The sequence below is a fragment of the Arvicanthis niloticus genome, chromosome 22, assembly GCF_011762505.2.
Source record: "Arvicanthis niloticus isolate mArvNil1 chromosome 22, mArvNil1.pat.X, whole genome shotgun sequence".
Taxonomy (NCBI): domain Eukaryota; kingdom Metazoa; phylum Chordata; class Mammalia; order Rodentia; family Muridae; genus Arvicanthis; species Arvicanthis niloticus.
The window spans coordinates 13,061,257-13,078,040 of NC_133429.1; the positions used below are offsets into that span (position 1 = coordinate 13,061,257).

Here is a 16,784-nt window from a genome sequence, read left to right on the forward strand (position 1 = left end):
GAGAGGGAGAGGGAGAGGGAGAGGGAGAGGGAGAGGGAGAGGGAGAGGGAGAGGGAGAGGGAGAGGGAGAGGGAGAGGGAGAGGGAGAGGGAGAGGGAGAGGGAGAGGGAGAGGGAGAGGGAGAGGGAGAGATTGTTACAATATATAAGGTCCTAAGAGATCTTGCTGATGGATACAAAGGAGGAGTGAGCCTGCTAGTTCAGTTCTGGCCAATGGGGTTTAATAAGGATGGCATCTAAAGGATTTCTGGCAGATGATTACTAAATGTGCTTTCAAAGTTTACCATGAAAAGAGGGAGACATTTTAGCCAGAAGGCATTGCGTGTGCAAAGGCACAGGGGCAAGTCAGAACAGTTAACATGGCTAAGCACTGCAAATTGTTTGGGAACATCTCACGTCTGCTTCAGAACAAGGAGAGCAAGGAAGCAAACACTGAGCATTATGGTGAGTGTGGTTACAAAAGCAAGGAGACTTAGTTCCATATAGTCCCGCTCAAGCTGTCAACTGAGGATCCTAGGGAACAGGTGAGGTTTTCCAAAGAATAGGATGGTCGTTGCACCACATGGCAACAGCAGAAACCAATTTCACTAATTAATCTCTCTCAGGTAACAAAATCACATGCTACGGGCGCTTTGAAAAACAGCAAGACACATAGGCAATAGCAGCAAAGGTTTCTTTTTATGAAAAGGAACTCTCAGTGATTGAACCAAAGGTACAAACTGCCCAAGCAACTGGATTCTCTCAGGAATGGGATGTGACAGCAAGGAGAACATGGGCTCAGAATCAAAAGGGGATGAGCTATGTGAAGCCTGAGTAGACATGGTTCTGCAAAGGGGATGGCCCTATGAGTCTGCTTCTGTAATGTGTCTAAAGATGTACACAGGATGGACAGAGTGTATGCACAGAAAATATTAAGCAAATTCATAAATGCATGAAGGAATCAATCCATAAACAGACAAAATCACTTAAATAATTTAAGTGCAAAAGAAAAACCTAATCATAGTGTTTGTAGAATTCTTGAAATATCCATAAGGAGAGCAAAATTTCAATAATAAAAAGCATTAACCATACAAGCATGAACAAATTACCATAAACATTTGCTTGATGTGACTCACGCTGACTGGTACAGCTACATAATCTGCACGGAGTGAGGCCGGACATAATGGTCACCAATGAGTTAGCTGACACAAAGCAGTTTTGTGAGCAATGAATGACAAAGTTAAATGTCAGCTGGGTATTGTGGAAGAGGTCCCACATTAGAAATAGAACAGGGTTCCCAGTAAGTAAATAAATGTGTTTTGCACTAATTTTACATTGCCTGGATCCCGAGTGGATCTCTAACATAGGAAATGACTTTATTTCCTTAATTTGTAAAATAAATAAACAAATTAATTAATATTAAAATACCTTGGGGTAAGCAAGTGATCACACCTAAGCCCTGGTCATGACAGGTCATTATTTTCATGCTGTTCTGAAGCAATCTAATGGCCTTGTAATGTGAGTTCTGAGACCTGTGTAGGGTCAACAGAATGTACAGCCCACTTCCTTCAGGAAGGACAAATATGAGTCAAGAATGCCTATCTAACGATTAATAAAAAATGGAAACACAACATCTCACATTTTTTTCAAGGCTAGGCAGGCTAGCATCTTCAGAAATGATCTGGACCAAGCCTAAGATAACAGATACAGAATTTGAGTCATATAGACAGTAGCAAGGTCTAGAGCAGACGGGTTCTGAAGACATGCTTCTATGGTTAGATCATCCCTGATCTCCAATCTTCTCTACTTGCTCTCTCTCCACCACTTATGAGAATACCCCACAGGGAGTCAATAAGAACAATATACGTGAGAAAGGCTACCAGCTGACACAAGCCAAAGGCTATTCAGAAGCTGCCCAATGAAGGATTAAACACTTTTAATAGCAAAAAGGTCCACAAAACCCATCATGATATATTTGAGAAATTCCTTGGTTTTTCAGCCTTAACTAACAACAGTCTGACTGGAGAATCAAATGCTAAGTATAAGGAAGAATTTCCCCCTTTCATCTTGCATTATTTGGGGGCTGTGAGTTGGTACTTCTCCAAAGTTCTGCCATCTCCTGCTACCACCCAAGATGTAAAACTTGCAACATAAACATTTATGACAGTCTGGATGGATTATTATTCTACTGAGAACATGTTCTTCCTCCCCTAGGAGGCACATCTACTGACTGGAGTCCTAAATTCAGTAGGGTAACACAGATCTGAAACACAGTCCCTGACGCAGCTCACGAGGCAGCTCTCCTATTTTATACAATCTGTCTGTGCTGCCAACGGAATAGTGAGTTCCTTTCTAAGTAGATCACCATGGCTGGTGAGAGAAGTGGTTTTGATTCTCGGCTGAGAAACAGTCTTCCCTCTAGGAAGCAGATGTGGGAGTTGTACATTACTCCCTTTACTCTGTAAAATAAGCTCATGGAAAGATGGTGAAGAAGGATATACTGGCTTGATTATATTGAAAGAGGCAAAAGAAAACCCCAGCCCACTTCCCAATAATGTGTCTCATGCAGTTTCCAAAGGCAGTCTGAATCTTATAATCAAATGAGCTTTGTATCACTCAAAAACTTAACATAAAAACAATTCACACAGTAAACATGTCAAAAATGGAAGGCAGTCCAACCTAGGCAGATCTAGAGTCCCATTAATTAACATAAAAAAGTGATGCTATTTATGGTCCCTTGGTAATCAACTATGGAAAACAGATTCAATGACAAGAATGCCTGCAGAGCCATGAGGTGATATGTATATTAATGCAGAGAGTTTCATCTCTTGGTTACACTATAGTTTGAACAATTGCAGTTTTGTTACCTAAAGAGAAGCTGTAATGTCACTCGTTGTCCTACAGTTTTCCTTGTCACAGAGTCCATCAAAGCACACATATGTGTATTCAATGTGCACCTATGTGTGTTCAAACATGGAGATCCAAGGCAGGAAAGACAGAGTGAAGGAAGCAAAAGCATAAAAATGGAGACTCTTGATTCACAACATAAGGGGTGGATTTCCAATTAAAATGTTACCCAAAGAAATAGTGGGAGAAAGGTTTGGATGGAGGCTGCAATTAAAGAGCACGAACGAATGAATAACTGCATCTCTGCCGGTCTAGGAATTTGAGACCCCTTTGAAATAACTTCAGTGTGCTGTCATTGCTCAGCAGCAAAATAACACTCAAACAAAATGTTGCAGTGACTTCATCACACTGAGGATACAGGCTCCACTCAGCAGAGCTCTTTATCAGTTCCTGGGGTACTTTTCTCTGTGGAAACACTGCAAAGGAATTAACACGACAGCCTGCTGTGAAACAAAGAGACCCTGATCCAATGCAATCCCTAAAGGCATTGTCTGGAAGTGAGGTGGAGAAAATAGGGAGATTCTTAATACACACACACACACACACACACACACACACACACACACACACACACACACGGCTTGCTAGAGAGTGCTAGATGATAATATCTCAGAGATTTTCCTACAATTTCCTAAGCATACTGCAACAACTATTAAAATTATGTGACCAAAATATCAAAACTAAACATTACATCTGTATATACACTTGTATATGTGTTTGTATATATGTGCATATATACATATATATATATACATATATGTACTTATGTCTATACATACACACATAGACACATATATACATATGTACATATATGTATATATGACTCTGATTACTTAGAGAAACAGTCCATTGAACAATACAAAGCAAGACAAGGGATCACTTTGCTCAAAGCTAAAGTTGCTGCTAATTACAATGAAATACTTTCTAAATGCATTGAAAACTGTCTGTGTGGGAAGCACAGAGGCTATTTCCAAGATACCTAAGCTGATTCTAACTCTTTCCATTCCCAATGAATACCACAAGTTGCCAGCCCCAAACCCTCAATAAACTTCTTTCAGGTGGAGTGGGGACTACTCAAAGTAAAGAGCTGGAAACAGAGAAGTCTTCCAGGCACATGCCAAGGTTGCTCTGGTCCATGGTTCCATGCAGGAGAGAATGGACACCAGGGTCATAACCCTGGCACCTCTGAAGCCTTTCAAACATCATTTAAGGATTCGGACTGCAGTCTGCAAGAACAACCCCCTCGTTCTCTTATTATTAACCCATTTGCTCATTCTACTCATCAGTGGATCTGGAGGGATCATATAAACATCTAAATAGTCGAGCTATTTAAGCAGATGCTTTCAAACCTTTTTTAATGCAAGATGTAATACAAACAAAATATAATATTCACCAAAATACAAAATGCAAACAAAATACCAACATGTATCTACTTTGGACCCATGGAACAAGGTAAAGGCACGAGTCATCGGACTAGTTTAAGAAAAACTCACGGACAGTAGAAATAAAAGCAGTGCAACAGAGCAAGGCAGTCCCAAACTTCACATTCCAAACTCCCCAGGAGCAAGGGGGACCGATCAGAAACGTCACCCCATTGCTTATCACACACACACACACACACACACACACACACACACACACACACACACACACAAAACCCACAGAGACTGAAGGCTGAATTATACCTGAGGGCACCTCTCCCTAGAGTTTAAATTCCCATATACAAGAATATAACCAATATTCAGTTCAAAACTTATTTTAAAAAATGAAGCAGAATGATGACTTTGAAACTTATCATTTGCACTGTTGCTTTGGCCAACATAATTCTGGGGGAAGGAAGGAAGGAAGGAAGGAAGGGAGGGAGGGAGGGAGGGAGGGAGGGAGGGAGGGAGGGAGAAGGAAGGAAGGAAAGAAGGAAAGAAGGAAGGAAGGAAAGAAGGAAAGAAGGAAGGAAGGATAGAAGGAAAGAAGGAAGGAAGGAAAGAAGGGCTCCCTGTGAAGAACGACTCCGACTCCCGCAGTGCACAAGTTCACCAAGGTGAGACTCCAGACATACTCTGGGTTTCCTTTGGGCTCCCTGAGGCATCCAGTAACAGACTTTTTAAGTTGCAGTGTTCATTACAGCCAACCTGGGAGACCAGGAGGGAAATGAGAACACCAGTAAGCCTGCCTCTGAGTAATCAACCTGCCACGCACATGTTCCTTTTTGGAAAGCTGCTTATTTTCTCTTAGAAAAAGTCTAACCATTCCGATAGCTCCAGAGCTTTTATCTCTCGGCAGGAAGATTAAACTATGTTGCCAACTCCAAAATAACGTTCTTCTCGTAGCTCCCGTCGCTCCCCACCACCCTCCCAAGAAGCTCCACAACGCAGAACTGGGTGCCCTGAGACTCAGAAGCGATGAGGTCATGCAATCTACTTGTCTTCCTAGCGCAGGATTCCTCTCGCTGCTAATGTTCCTGCCCAAGTTGTAAACCCCACCAGACACGGGGCCATTCTGGACCCACCGGCAGATGTTCAAATCACAGCTGCCCGTACAGACTCTGACATAACTCACACGTGTGTGCTCGTGTTCGGCCGGGAAGATGGAAGTCTTTGCTATGTGGCAGGTCACCCCTGGTCCCTCCAGGTTCTGAGGGAGTACCCCTTAGGATGCTGAGGAATCCTCTCTCGCTGGCATCTATCAGCCAGCCTCCACAGATCCCCTGCACACTGCTGCAGTTTGCTGTGGAGAACACATTTGCTTAGCTGCTGCTTCAAGGACAAAGAGAGCTTAGCACTTATGTTTCCGTCATAGCCAGAGGGCTCGGGTTTATGAAGAAATAGATAAATCAAAGACAGACTATGCAGACAAATGACCCCAGGCATTTTAGTTCACTGAGTCCCTCCAGAAAACGACCACGAGAACGGAAGAAATGCAGAAGGAAGGTCACTAAGCCAAGCTGGGAAGAGAGGGAGCAATCCGTTCACTGCAGCAGAACAGGCTCACTCAATGCAAGCACTTACCATAAAAATAGAAAGAGTCAACAGAAGGAGAAGAGATCCTTCCTCGGTGTCTGTGGTAGACAGAAATTCACAGCGAACCTCAGCAAAGTGATGGGAGACAACAAGCCCTCCACACACAAGTCCTTTCAGCCTCCCCTCCAGCCCGCATGCAGTTGTTTGTGCTGTAAAACCCTGAGAAGTCTGGAACAGGACTCTCCGGAGAGCAAGCAAGCCGGAGTGAAAGCAGCCAGCCGGGGACCAATTTCACCACAATCTCAGAGCATCACTCCCAGGACAGGTCCTCCCCACCGGGTGCAGGGGCGGCATGGGGGGCGGGGGCAGTAGGCTAAGCTTTGGAAAGCAAGGTTTGGGTTAGGAAAGGAGCCTCTTTGGAGTGGAAGGAACTGCCGGTGAGCACATCAGTATTCCATATCAGTTATTGCCAGCAACCAATCAGCCTAACCAGGGGGCTGTTGTCAGTGTGACAAGAGAGTGCAGATGACAGGCAGTCCTGGGAGCTGCAGGACAGCTCCCTGCCAGCCACAGAAGTTTGGCAGGATTGGCAGCTTGCCCTCTCCCCAGTCTCCATTAATATTTGCTTGCTGTTTGTCAATTCCCAAAGCCCCGTAGTTACGTGGGCCACTCAGCAAGTTCCCAAGTCTGTCCGCCACTCTGTGCTGGAAGCCAGAGTGGACGTGAGTGGTAGCTAGTGACTCCTCGCACATCAGACAGCTCTGACAGGACCCTCCACAAGGTCACCACCCATTTGAAAATGGCACTATGGACCCGTGCCTCTCTATAACGGAGGTGTAGGTTGAGATAATCAGGAATAAGACTTTTTACATCATGGGAGAAATTTAGACAGAAAAGGGTTAAAGGTCTCTGCAGGAATTTGACCCCTCCATCTTTCTTTATTGACTTTCCCTGTGGTGTTTTATCGAGAGGTTGTTCAATTTGAGTTTCTAAAGATAGTTTATGTTTCCCTGTGACAACTCTTAAATCACCTATGATTTAAAACAGGACATGCGTACTCTCGGTAAACAGTATTAATTTATAAGCACTAACATGAGACACCACAATTTACACTAACAGAAAGGAGCCCTGGCCTTCATAGTCAGTGAAGAATAATTCTACACGTTTACTATTTGCCTTTTTCTAAAACCATTCTAGTATCCGGCTGGACCTGGAAAGCTGGTGACATACATATTAAGTTGTGTTTGTCTGTGATGATTACATTGGACCAGAAAGTCGTTTCTGAAGCTAGATGTTAATTTAGTGAGAGGTCATAGTGAAACTTCCAGATTTTTTTTTTTTAACTTTGGAAGACTGTTTAAGGTTACTTTCTTAGCAGGAGAACCAATTCCCTTTTCCAGTCAGGAGTAGATAGGAGGATACTGACCCTTCGCGTTTTTATGTGATGTTGCGTTTCTAATAATAGTTCTTTTTTCTCTTAGAGGCTGGACATTCCCTGGACATTCTGTGATCCCTTCCAGCCATGGGCAAACTGCAGGCTGACATGGAGGAGCTTGAATACCACTGCTTAAGGGGAGGGACTCTGCGGGGGCAGGGAGACTGCAAGGGGCAGTGTTTGGGATGTTAATTAATGAATTAATTTCTTAAAAGGGGGGGCAGGGTACACTCCAAGCAGTTAGCCAGGCATCAGTGTGAATCAGCAGGAGGCCATAAAAATGCTCCAGATCAAAGGCAAGTACAATAAAATGAAGTGTCCTTTCTTAATTAATTATCTATTCACTTTACATCCCAATATCAGCCCCCCCTCCTTCTCTCAGTCCATCCCTCCTGCAGATTCTCCCTCCAAGATGAAGTTTCTTAAATGAGGAGGCAACAGATGCTTACCAGAGTAGTAGTGTGGACATTAAAGAAGTGAACTCTGATTTGCCCAAATTCTACTTTATTCTTCATCTCAGCCCAACTCAAACCAGCATATATAGAAAGACCAGCAACTATGTATAAAGGGCAGAGAGAGGCTCCCTGCATTCAAGAAATTTACAGTCCCACAGGCAAACTTAAATCTCCTCTTGAGACACTATTATCTTGGCCAAGGCAGAAACCATACTTAAACATGCTTTTCAGGGGAATGAAGCCGTGCGTGCAGCTGAACTTCGGGCTCTGATTTGGTGTCATGGGGCATTCATTTTCTGTAGCCAAACCCATCTGCAAAACATCAATGCACAAATAAACTTTATTACATTTCATTATTTTGTGTACCTATGGGGGGGTGGTAGGTACATACATCCCACGGTACATGTATGGAGGACAGCTTGTGAGAGGCAGTTTTCTCCTTCCACCATGCCGGTCCTGGGGATTGAACTCCAACTGTCAGGCTTTGCAGCAAGCACCTTTATCCTCTGAGCCATCTCTCTGGCCCACTTTTAAACCCTAATTTTTGATGTTCTTTAGCAAAATGCTCCTAATGTGACAAAAACATGGTCAGCATATCAAATAACGTATTTAAAGAGTATTATTTAAAGCTCCTGAATAATTGAGATTAATACTGTTTATGAAACGGATTCAATACCTTGACTATATTGGAGGATAATGAAGCATGAAAAGGGATAATTCTGCAGAAATACAAATTGCCTAGTAGATTAAATAATTGTGCAATCTATATGACAATTAGGTCAATGAAAATGGTATTCTAGTCACTCAGATGTAATTAATTTTTAGTTTGGTCATTTCTCTATTTCTTGCTCTCTCTCTCTCTCTCTCTCTCTCTCTCTCTCTCTCTCTCTCTCTCAAATGATAATAGAAATTACTCAGCTTCAGACAGCAATGAACAACATTCAATTCTGTACTGTACAAACAAAAAATCAGTTAAACTGGAGGCAGCACACTGTGCCTCTCTCACCAGCACCTAACATGTCATAGGTTCCCAAAAAAATATTTGTCGGATGGCCATTTGATTGGCCAAGAAAAATCTTGCTAAATTTCTAAAAAATGCATGATTGAATGCCCTCTTTCAAAAGACTTCTAGGTAGACTTCTGAACTTTCTATCTATAAGTTGAATTTTGTACCTACATAAGCCATTTGTTTAAAAAGAAAAAAAAAGATTGCTTTTTCTGAAAAATCATCTCTCAGGAAGCTTGCTGATAATGCTTTAAAAGTCTGGAGATAAAGATTCTTCCAGGTTAGTCTTTCAAAACCAAGGCAGAAACACTAAAGTTGAGGCTTAACTTTGGTAACCAGCTTAAGAAGAAATAGTTTGTTGTTGGGTTTTTTTTAAAGTCTTCTTTTACAAGGGTAAATGGCTGTATAATTCTGTGTACACGTGTGTTCACAATTTGTGTGTGAATAAAGACGACACATACTGTGGCATACATGAGGGTCAAAGGGTGACCTCAGTGTGGAGGCTACTCCCAGTTGTCAACTTGACTCTATCTGGAATGAACTACAATCCAGAAATGGAGGGCACACCTGTGATCCAGAATCTTGAAGCTGGAAGACACGGGCTTTTGATCCAGCTCTTGATATGGGATGATACATACTTTTGATCTGGATCTTGAGGCATAGTGGCCATGAAAAGCCTTGGCAAGGTGGTACATGCCTTTAATCACAGGAGACAGAGACAAGCATATCTCTGAGTTCAAGGCCAGCCTGGAACAAAGCAAGTTCCGAGTAAACAGCTTAGATCCAGGCATGGTGGTACATATCTTTTATGTGAGCTGTACCTTCTGCTGGAGACCTGCATAGGAACACTGGAAGAAGGACAGCTTCTTTTTCTCCACTTGCTTGCACTTACATGCCAGCACATCTGTTGGAACCTACTTCTTCAGGATTCCAGCTTTATACAGAAGACCAGCTGAAACACCCAGCCTTGTGGGACTTTGCAGCTACTAGATTCTTAGACTTCCCATTCACAGCTGCCCATTGTTGGGTTAGCTGGATTGCAGACGTATGAGTCATTCTGATAATTTTTCTTAATATACAGAGACATTCCATAAATTCTAACTCTAGAGAACCCTGACAAATACACTCAGATATGGCCCTGGCTATCTACTTTATTCGAGGCAAGGCTTTCTTTGCTTTTTCTGGGTTTGTTTTCTACTATGTTTACCAGGCTAGCTTGTCTGATAGCTCTCAGAGAATCTCTCCTGTCTCTTTCTATAAGCTCTGGACTAAGTACATTCATGCTACACATCCAGTTTTACATGGGAATTCAAACTTGGGTCCTCATGCCTGGATGGCAAATGCTTTTACCCACTGAGCCATCTCCCTAGACCCCTGATTCCATTTTTTAACACCAACACCTATTAAAAGAGGCATGAGAATCAGAGAAACTTAAACACCATTTTTTCATCTGATGGTTTTGATAGCTAATGTAATTTACATAAGGAGACCATTCTGTCTATAGGTACTAGTCACTTGCTAATCCTTTTTTTTTGAGGGGGGGGGTCCTGGGCTTTCCACAAGTGGCACCATGTGTCTTTCACACCTGGTGTGTGTATTGCTAAAATGTGAGTTTGCACACACAGGGATGGTGAAAGGAGATTGCCTGTGTGTCGAATCCAGAATTCGGCCAATTAGAATGGCCTCAAGACACTTCTCCGTTTCATGGAAATATACTGAAGTGTACACAAAAGCCTTCAGAAATGCTTTCTGACTCAATCCGTGTGGCTGCGAAGGGGATCTGTCCCCATACTGTCACCTCAATGAGAGAAGCAGGACTGAGAAAGTCTAAGTAAGGCAGAAAAGCTGATTTTATTTCAGAGATTAAACGTAAACCTTTTGTGCAACAGAAAATCATGCTAATAACTTAAAGGGAAAACAATGTACCTTTATTGATTTATTTTCCTCAATAAATTTTAACCCTACGTTTTCATATAAAGCCAGATTGAGTCACCCTCAATTACCAGGCAAATAAAAGGAAAATATTCCAGGAAAAGTGTGGACTTTAAAGTCCCATTTCTCATATTTAAATTGTTCTTCTGCTTTCTGTGGGAGATATGGAATGCAGAGGGAAGATGTTGGCCTACTAAGGGTCATTGCCAGGCTGAGGGTGATTTCCCAAAGCACTTGGTAGGCAGGCTTTCAGATAATCAACACCAGTTCTGAACACATAAGAGGCATTTGAGGCTCACAACTATAACCAGAACATCCAACTCTTGAAAAATGTTTGCTTTCTGCATTTCTCAAGCCAGAAAAAAAATCCCCTGGGATTGTCAGAGATCAAACCGTACGGAAAGAAAAAAAAATCATGAAGATCTCAGCCTGCTCACTTTTCCTCCCGTTTTGGAAGACAGCAAAGTAAATCCGTGTCTGACCCAGAGTGACAGAGAGTTAGGCTGAGTGTACACAAGCCAATGTAAGAGGAGGGGGTGAGGAGAGGGAGGGAGAGAAGGGGAGAGGTAGAGGGAGACAGATAAAGAGAGAGAGAGCATCTACACACAGGCACACGTGTCAGAAAAGGGAGTGTGTACATCTAAACTCTTACTGACGTGTCTAGATTGCAATCTGTCCTTAAGTCTCAACACTGACTGCCCACTTGGGGCATCATCCTCTCTTTTAACTGTTAAAATGGCCTCCAGTCTCTCACCTGTTCTAAGATGCCTCTCTGTTGCCATTAGCATTCATTCCCCTGTTGGCCAGACCAAATATAGTAGCTGTTAAACTTGGAATTGAGGCTCCCCTGCAATCTGGCCTCGGTTTACACTTCCAGCATCCATTCCCATTGTTATGTCCCGTATATTATATATGCTACCCCTACACACCATTATCTACTGTTCCCATGGACACTCCTGCCTCGGTTGTGGTACCCCGCTCTCCCGGAATAGCCATCCTTACTTCTCTCTCTGGAAATACCCTGCTACTCATTCTTCAAGGCCTAGTTCATTATCATCGTTTTGGTCAAGGCACCACATTGCCCAATGTGATTTAATCCCTTCTGATTGTCCAAAATGTGTTGTTTAGTCTTGTGTTACAAGTACAGATAACAAATACATTATACTAAATTAGTGCCTTTGAAGCAATTTATCGAGGTCCTTGGATGCTCTAAGTATCTGATCCGCAACCATACATGATGAATGAATGACTGCTTTTTACGACTTACAGTCAAAAGCACTTGAAGGAAGGACAAGCCTTTTTCTTGGAAGTCTGCAGGACTACAGGCTTATTAGCAATATATAAATATCCCCTTCTTCAAACAGGAGTTCTGTGGTTTAAGGAGAGAGCCTTAGATTAGAATCAGAAGAGCTAAGTTCCAGCACTTACCCTGTGCCATCTCAACCTCAAAGAGCCTAAATTACCTTCTGCTATAATGTGGCTTCTCTGAGCTACAGGTAAGGAACTGAACACTGAGTAAAGCACTTTAAATGCTGTATAAACCCATGACTTGTAGACATGCTCACTGTCACCAGTGTCTTGTGGCTGCTGTTGCTACTAAAATTTCATCAGTCATCACATAATGTGTTCAGACAGTTATCCTATGCAAACCAGCCTAGGAGCCATGACTCAGCACTGAAGTCACTCCAAGTGTCTGGCTTTAAGCCTGTTCATCTATAGTTGGGATAAACTGAAGAGACTGAAAGCCTGGGACTCAGATTCAACCTCTGTCACGTCTTGCCTACGTAGACCTGGTCTCTAAGACCCAAGCCCTCTTCTGAGACCAACAGTATCAACTAACCTGGACCCCTGGGAGCTCCAGAGACTGAGCCATCAACCAAAGAGCATATAAGGGCTGGTCTGAGGCCCCTGGCACAGATATAGTAAAGGATTACCTTGCCTGGCCTCAATGGGATAAGATGCACCTAATCCTGTAGGGACTTGATGCCCTAGGGGAGGGGGATGCCTAGGGATGGGGGAGCACCCTCTCAGAGGCAAAGGGGAAGGGGGGATATGGTGAAGAACTCTGGGAGGGTCACTAGGAGGAGAAGAAAGAGCAACATTTGGAATATAAATAAATAAAGTATTAATTAAAATAAATTAGAATGCAACTAAATCAGGTCAATAATTCCAGCACTTAGGAAATGGAGGCAGGAGGACCAGGAGTGCAAGGCCAGCCTTGGCTACACAGTGAGCTTAGTTGGAATCAGTCTGGTCCCCATGAAACACTGTCTCAGAAAAATAAATGAGTGTTAAGACACACAGACACACACACAAAGAAATAATAATACATACTTTGGCATATTTTCAAGTGGGATGGGATATATATATATGTATATATATATATATGATTATGTATATATAATAATGTATCCATATATCTATATTTATGAATTTGATAAGGATTCCATGATTGGATTGGGAAAGGCTGTCCTTTCTTCCCAATCCTACAGCATCTACAGAAGTGTCAGCCCTCACCTTGTTTCCTGACCTTACCAGGAGTCTGATAAGAGTTTTCTCTGCCTGGAACCATTCTGCCTGAGATCCTCCAGTGTCTCTTCATCCAAACATCTTCACTCACATCACCAGTCATTCTCCAGCACATCATTCTCTCCATTTTTCTTATAACATTTGTCTAAAAGATATATTTATCTGATTACTTGCTGAATGCTCACCTTCTGTGCCTCAATGCACATTCTACTAGAGTGAGGACCATTGGCTTCGTACCCCTTAGTAAGAAGAGTCCAAATACAATACGCACTCAGCACAGATTCCCCAGAACATTTGTAGCATGGACAACGGTTTCCTTTGCTGTTTAGAGTGGTACAAAGTTCAAATTACCTTTGACTATCGAGCAGATCTTAAATATTGTAGGCTACTTCATTTAAAAAAAAAAAACAAAAAAAAAAACAAAAAAAAAAAAAAAACAAGAACAGTGCCAAAATGCTCAAGTTTACATAGACACTCAACAATTTACAACACTTATCAACAAATATTAAAATGCCATTCAGCAATGGGAGCGCTTTGTAAAACAAGATAGCAATCCCTGGCTCCAAAAGAACAAAAACGACTAAGCACAGCACTCTTGCCTGCACAACTGATGTACTAAGCACAAACGAGTGCTTAATCACTGTGTAATAGACCAGGGGTTTCCCTGGATCCATCTTTCACATTTTCCTTCTCTTTTGGGGGGGCTAAAGTTGCTCTGGTCCCAGCCTATCCTGGGAAGTGATGTATACAGCCTTTGATCTCTGAAATATTGACAAAAAACCAATAGTTTCGGGGGAGCTCAGCAATCCGGGTAATTTTTCTACCCTCCCAGGGAACTATCTCGAAGGCTAGGTACACAAAACTGTCTGAAGCCTGAGCACAGCATCCCTGTTTTCTGATTAGCTCAGCCTTAGAGGAGGCCTAATAAATAAATAACCACAGCAATTCTGTATAATGTATGAAGGCTACTTTCCAGTGGTCATTTCAATTAGAATATTTTCAATTAGCAATAGCATAGCAATTTACCAACCAGGCATAGGAACTTACTTTTCATTTCAGGACACTGAAAATAAGAAGATTCTTTTTTTTCTTTCCTAAGAAGAGAAAGGCTCCCTAGCCATAATATAAGAACCATTTTTTTCTCCCAAATTCACGCTTCCCCTGACTTCTTTTTTTCCATTTATACTCACCCTGATGGGCTCTGTTACCTGAAGAAAGTGATCTGTGTTCACCACAGCTCTTCCGTGAGTAACTGCTTCAGTCTTGGGTTGTTCTTTCTTAGCCCATCACATCCACATACCCTCCTGGGATGCCACCCCCTCCCAACCTCCCATCCTCACCATGCATCCATTGCTCCAGGCTAGCTGCCAGTTCTCCCCAGGTCTAAAATGATGGTTTCCCTGGCTTGATCCCCACCCTGCCCTGTCTACCCTTGGCACTGCTACCTGTGAGGTTTGAAATTAAGACACCATCACACCCTCCCTGGCAGAAACTCTTCCTGCTTCTCACCTTATCCAAGTTAAAGGATGCTACTGACCATGGCAGAGGACCAGCCCGTGACCCCTCTCCTATCTTTCCTCTTTCTGTCACTCTTCAATTGTCCCCTCTCATCATGCATGTGAGGACATCTAGAGTCCTAGCAAAGCTCTTTCATGTCTCTTCATCCTTGGGAATTCCTATCCTCCAAGGCCCAAAACAAGCATTTCTATTCACCGTTTAAAATACTCCCCCAACACTCTCCCTACATTAAAATAGAGGAAACCATCCTCAATTTTGGCACTAATTATATAGTAGTATAACCATTGCAAGTATAGTGGAACATTCCTGTAATCTCAGCACTTGGGAGACAGAGGCAGGAGGACTGCTGCCAGTTCTAGGCCAGCCTGGACAATAGAGTGAGATTCTGCCAAAAAAAAAAAAAAAAAAAAAAAAAAAAAAAAAAAAAAAAAAAAAAAAAAAAGCAAACAAACAAAATCACAAAAATGCCTTATTGTTTGCTTCCTACAGGGAAATCCCGGTCCTGAGTCTTATTCATCTTCACATTCTTAGAGAGAACGTTTCTCTTAAATAAATGGATATTAAGAACCCTGGCTTCTCTGTGTACCTGGTTCCCTTGCTAGATCACATGTCTTCAGGGAGTTCAAAGAGAATCTTACCTGTCTTTCTAACCTCTCAGCTCATTGTGGTACCTGGAACACAAGGATGCTTAATGCATATTTGTGGAACTGGTCTGCATGTGATTGGCCAAAAGAGAAAAATAATTTGACTCCAAGAATTAAAAAGAAAAAAATTTCTTTTCAAATAATTTATTTTTATCCTATGAGCATTGGTATTTTGCCTGCACGTCGTATATGTCTATGTAGCGGTGTCAGGTCTTAGAGTTACAGACAGTTGTAATCTGCCATGTGGGTGCAAATAATTGAGTCCAGGTCCTGGAAGAGCAGTCAGTGCTCTTAACTGCTGAGCCATCTCTCCAGCCCCTCTGAACTATTTTATAATTAGCTCATTTTCTTAAAAAAAAAAAAAATTAAACCTGTAATTTCTTCTCTTTTATAATACACCCAGGCATGAACTCATAAGGGATGTTTCCATAGAAGCCCCTGGCCTTTTAGGCTAACCCAACTAATGGAGGCAGCCACCTTGGGGATAATGAAGCACTCGACACACACTGCTTTGAACTGCCTGGGTGTGGACTCTGGCAGAAGGGAATTCTTGGAGAAATCTCACCACTAATTAAGATGGGAGTAAAAACAGCCCCACCTACTTGAAAGGAGAATTTCACTATAGAGAGGTGTTCCCAAGCTGCCCAGGAGTGCCCCAATGTGAGTGTCATTATAAAAAAAACAATGCAACTGTAGAGATGACTCTAGCAAAGAGGGTAACATTGGTGTCTACAGTGGACACTCCAGCACAGCCTCAGGTTTACAAAATTTCCTCCACTCTTCTCCTTACCTCACAGGAAACATACTGCCATGCACCCAAAGGACTGAAGAAAATAAAAATCACGTGCCCAGAGTCAGCTGCAAAGACTGTTAGTATATAAAGGATTTCCTGCTAGTCTAGTTAAGCCCAGAGGCCCACCCATGCGATGGCAGGGCCCTGCCTAAAAGGACTGATGGCAGTGTTGAAATATGCCTCCTTACCCTGGCCTTCCAGCATTGCTGACACACCATCAGGAATTGTGAATAAACTGTGACATTGGTGCTAGTGGGCTGATTCTCCAGGCTTCGTTGCCACTAAATGCCCCTTCCTTTCTCCACAACTAATTTCAGTTCTGTTCTTTGAGCTGGGAGGGGAAAGCAAACCCAATGTTTTAAAGGACCACAACACACTCAGGTTTTGATACAATTAAACTAGCTTGTATAGTGAAACTTTAGAGGATGGCTTTGTACTCGTGAGGTTGTGGAAAGTTTTTGAACTTCCAACATAAACGAATCCGAATTGCAGGCAGGGGTTCGGCCACTTTGAAGACAGCCTGGCAGCTTCTTAGAAAGCGGAACATGCTCTCCTCATATGGGACAGAGACCATGTGCCTTGACATTTACCCAGGTAAGCTGAAAACATGTCCACACAAACCCGTACCTG

At 42.6% G+C, this 16,784-nt stretch overlaps 1 protein-coding gene across 2 annotated transcripts in view; it reads right to left on the minus strand.

Moving 5' to 3' along the window:
• The window catches only part of Ano4 (anoctamin 4), a 367,952-nt gene that overhangs the window by 287,848 nt on the left and 63,320 nt on the right, over nt 1–16,784 (minus strand). Inside the window, exon 1 of one of the 2 annotated variants that reach the window (XM_076919930.1) lies at nt 5,891–6,176. The exons of the other annotated variant lie outside the window; for it this stretch is intronic. The gene's annotated coding sequence lies outside the window, so the exon portion shown is untranslated. Of the gene's footprint in view, nt 1–5,890; nt 6,177–16,784 lie in introns of those variants that run through there. 2 annotated transcript variants of the gene reach the window in all.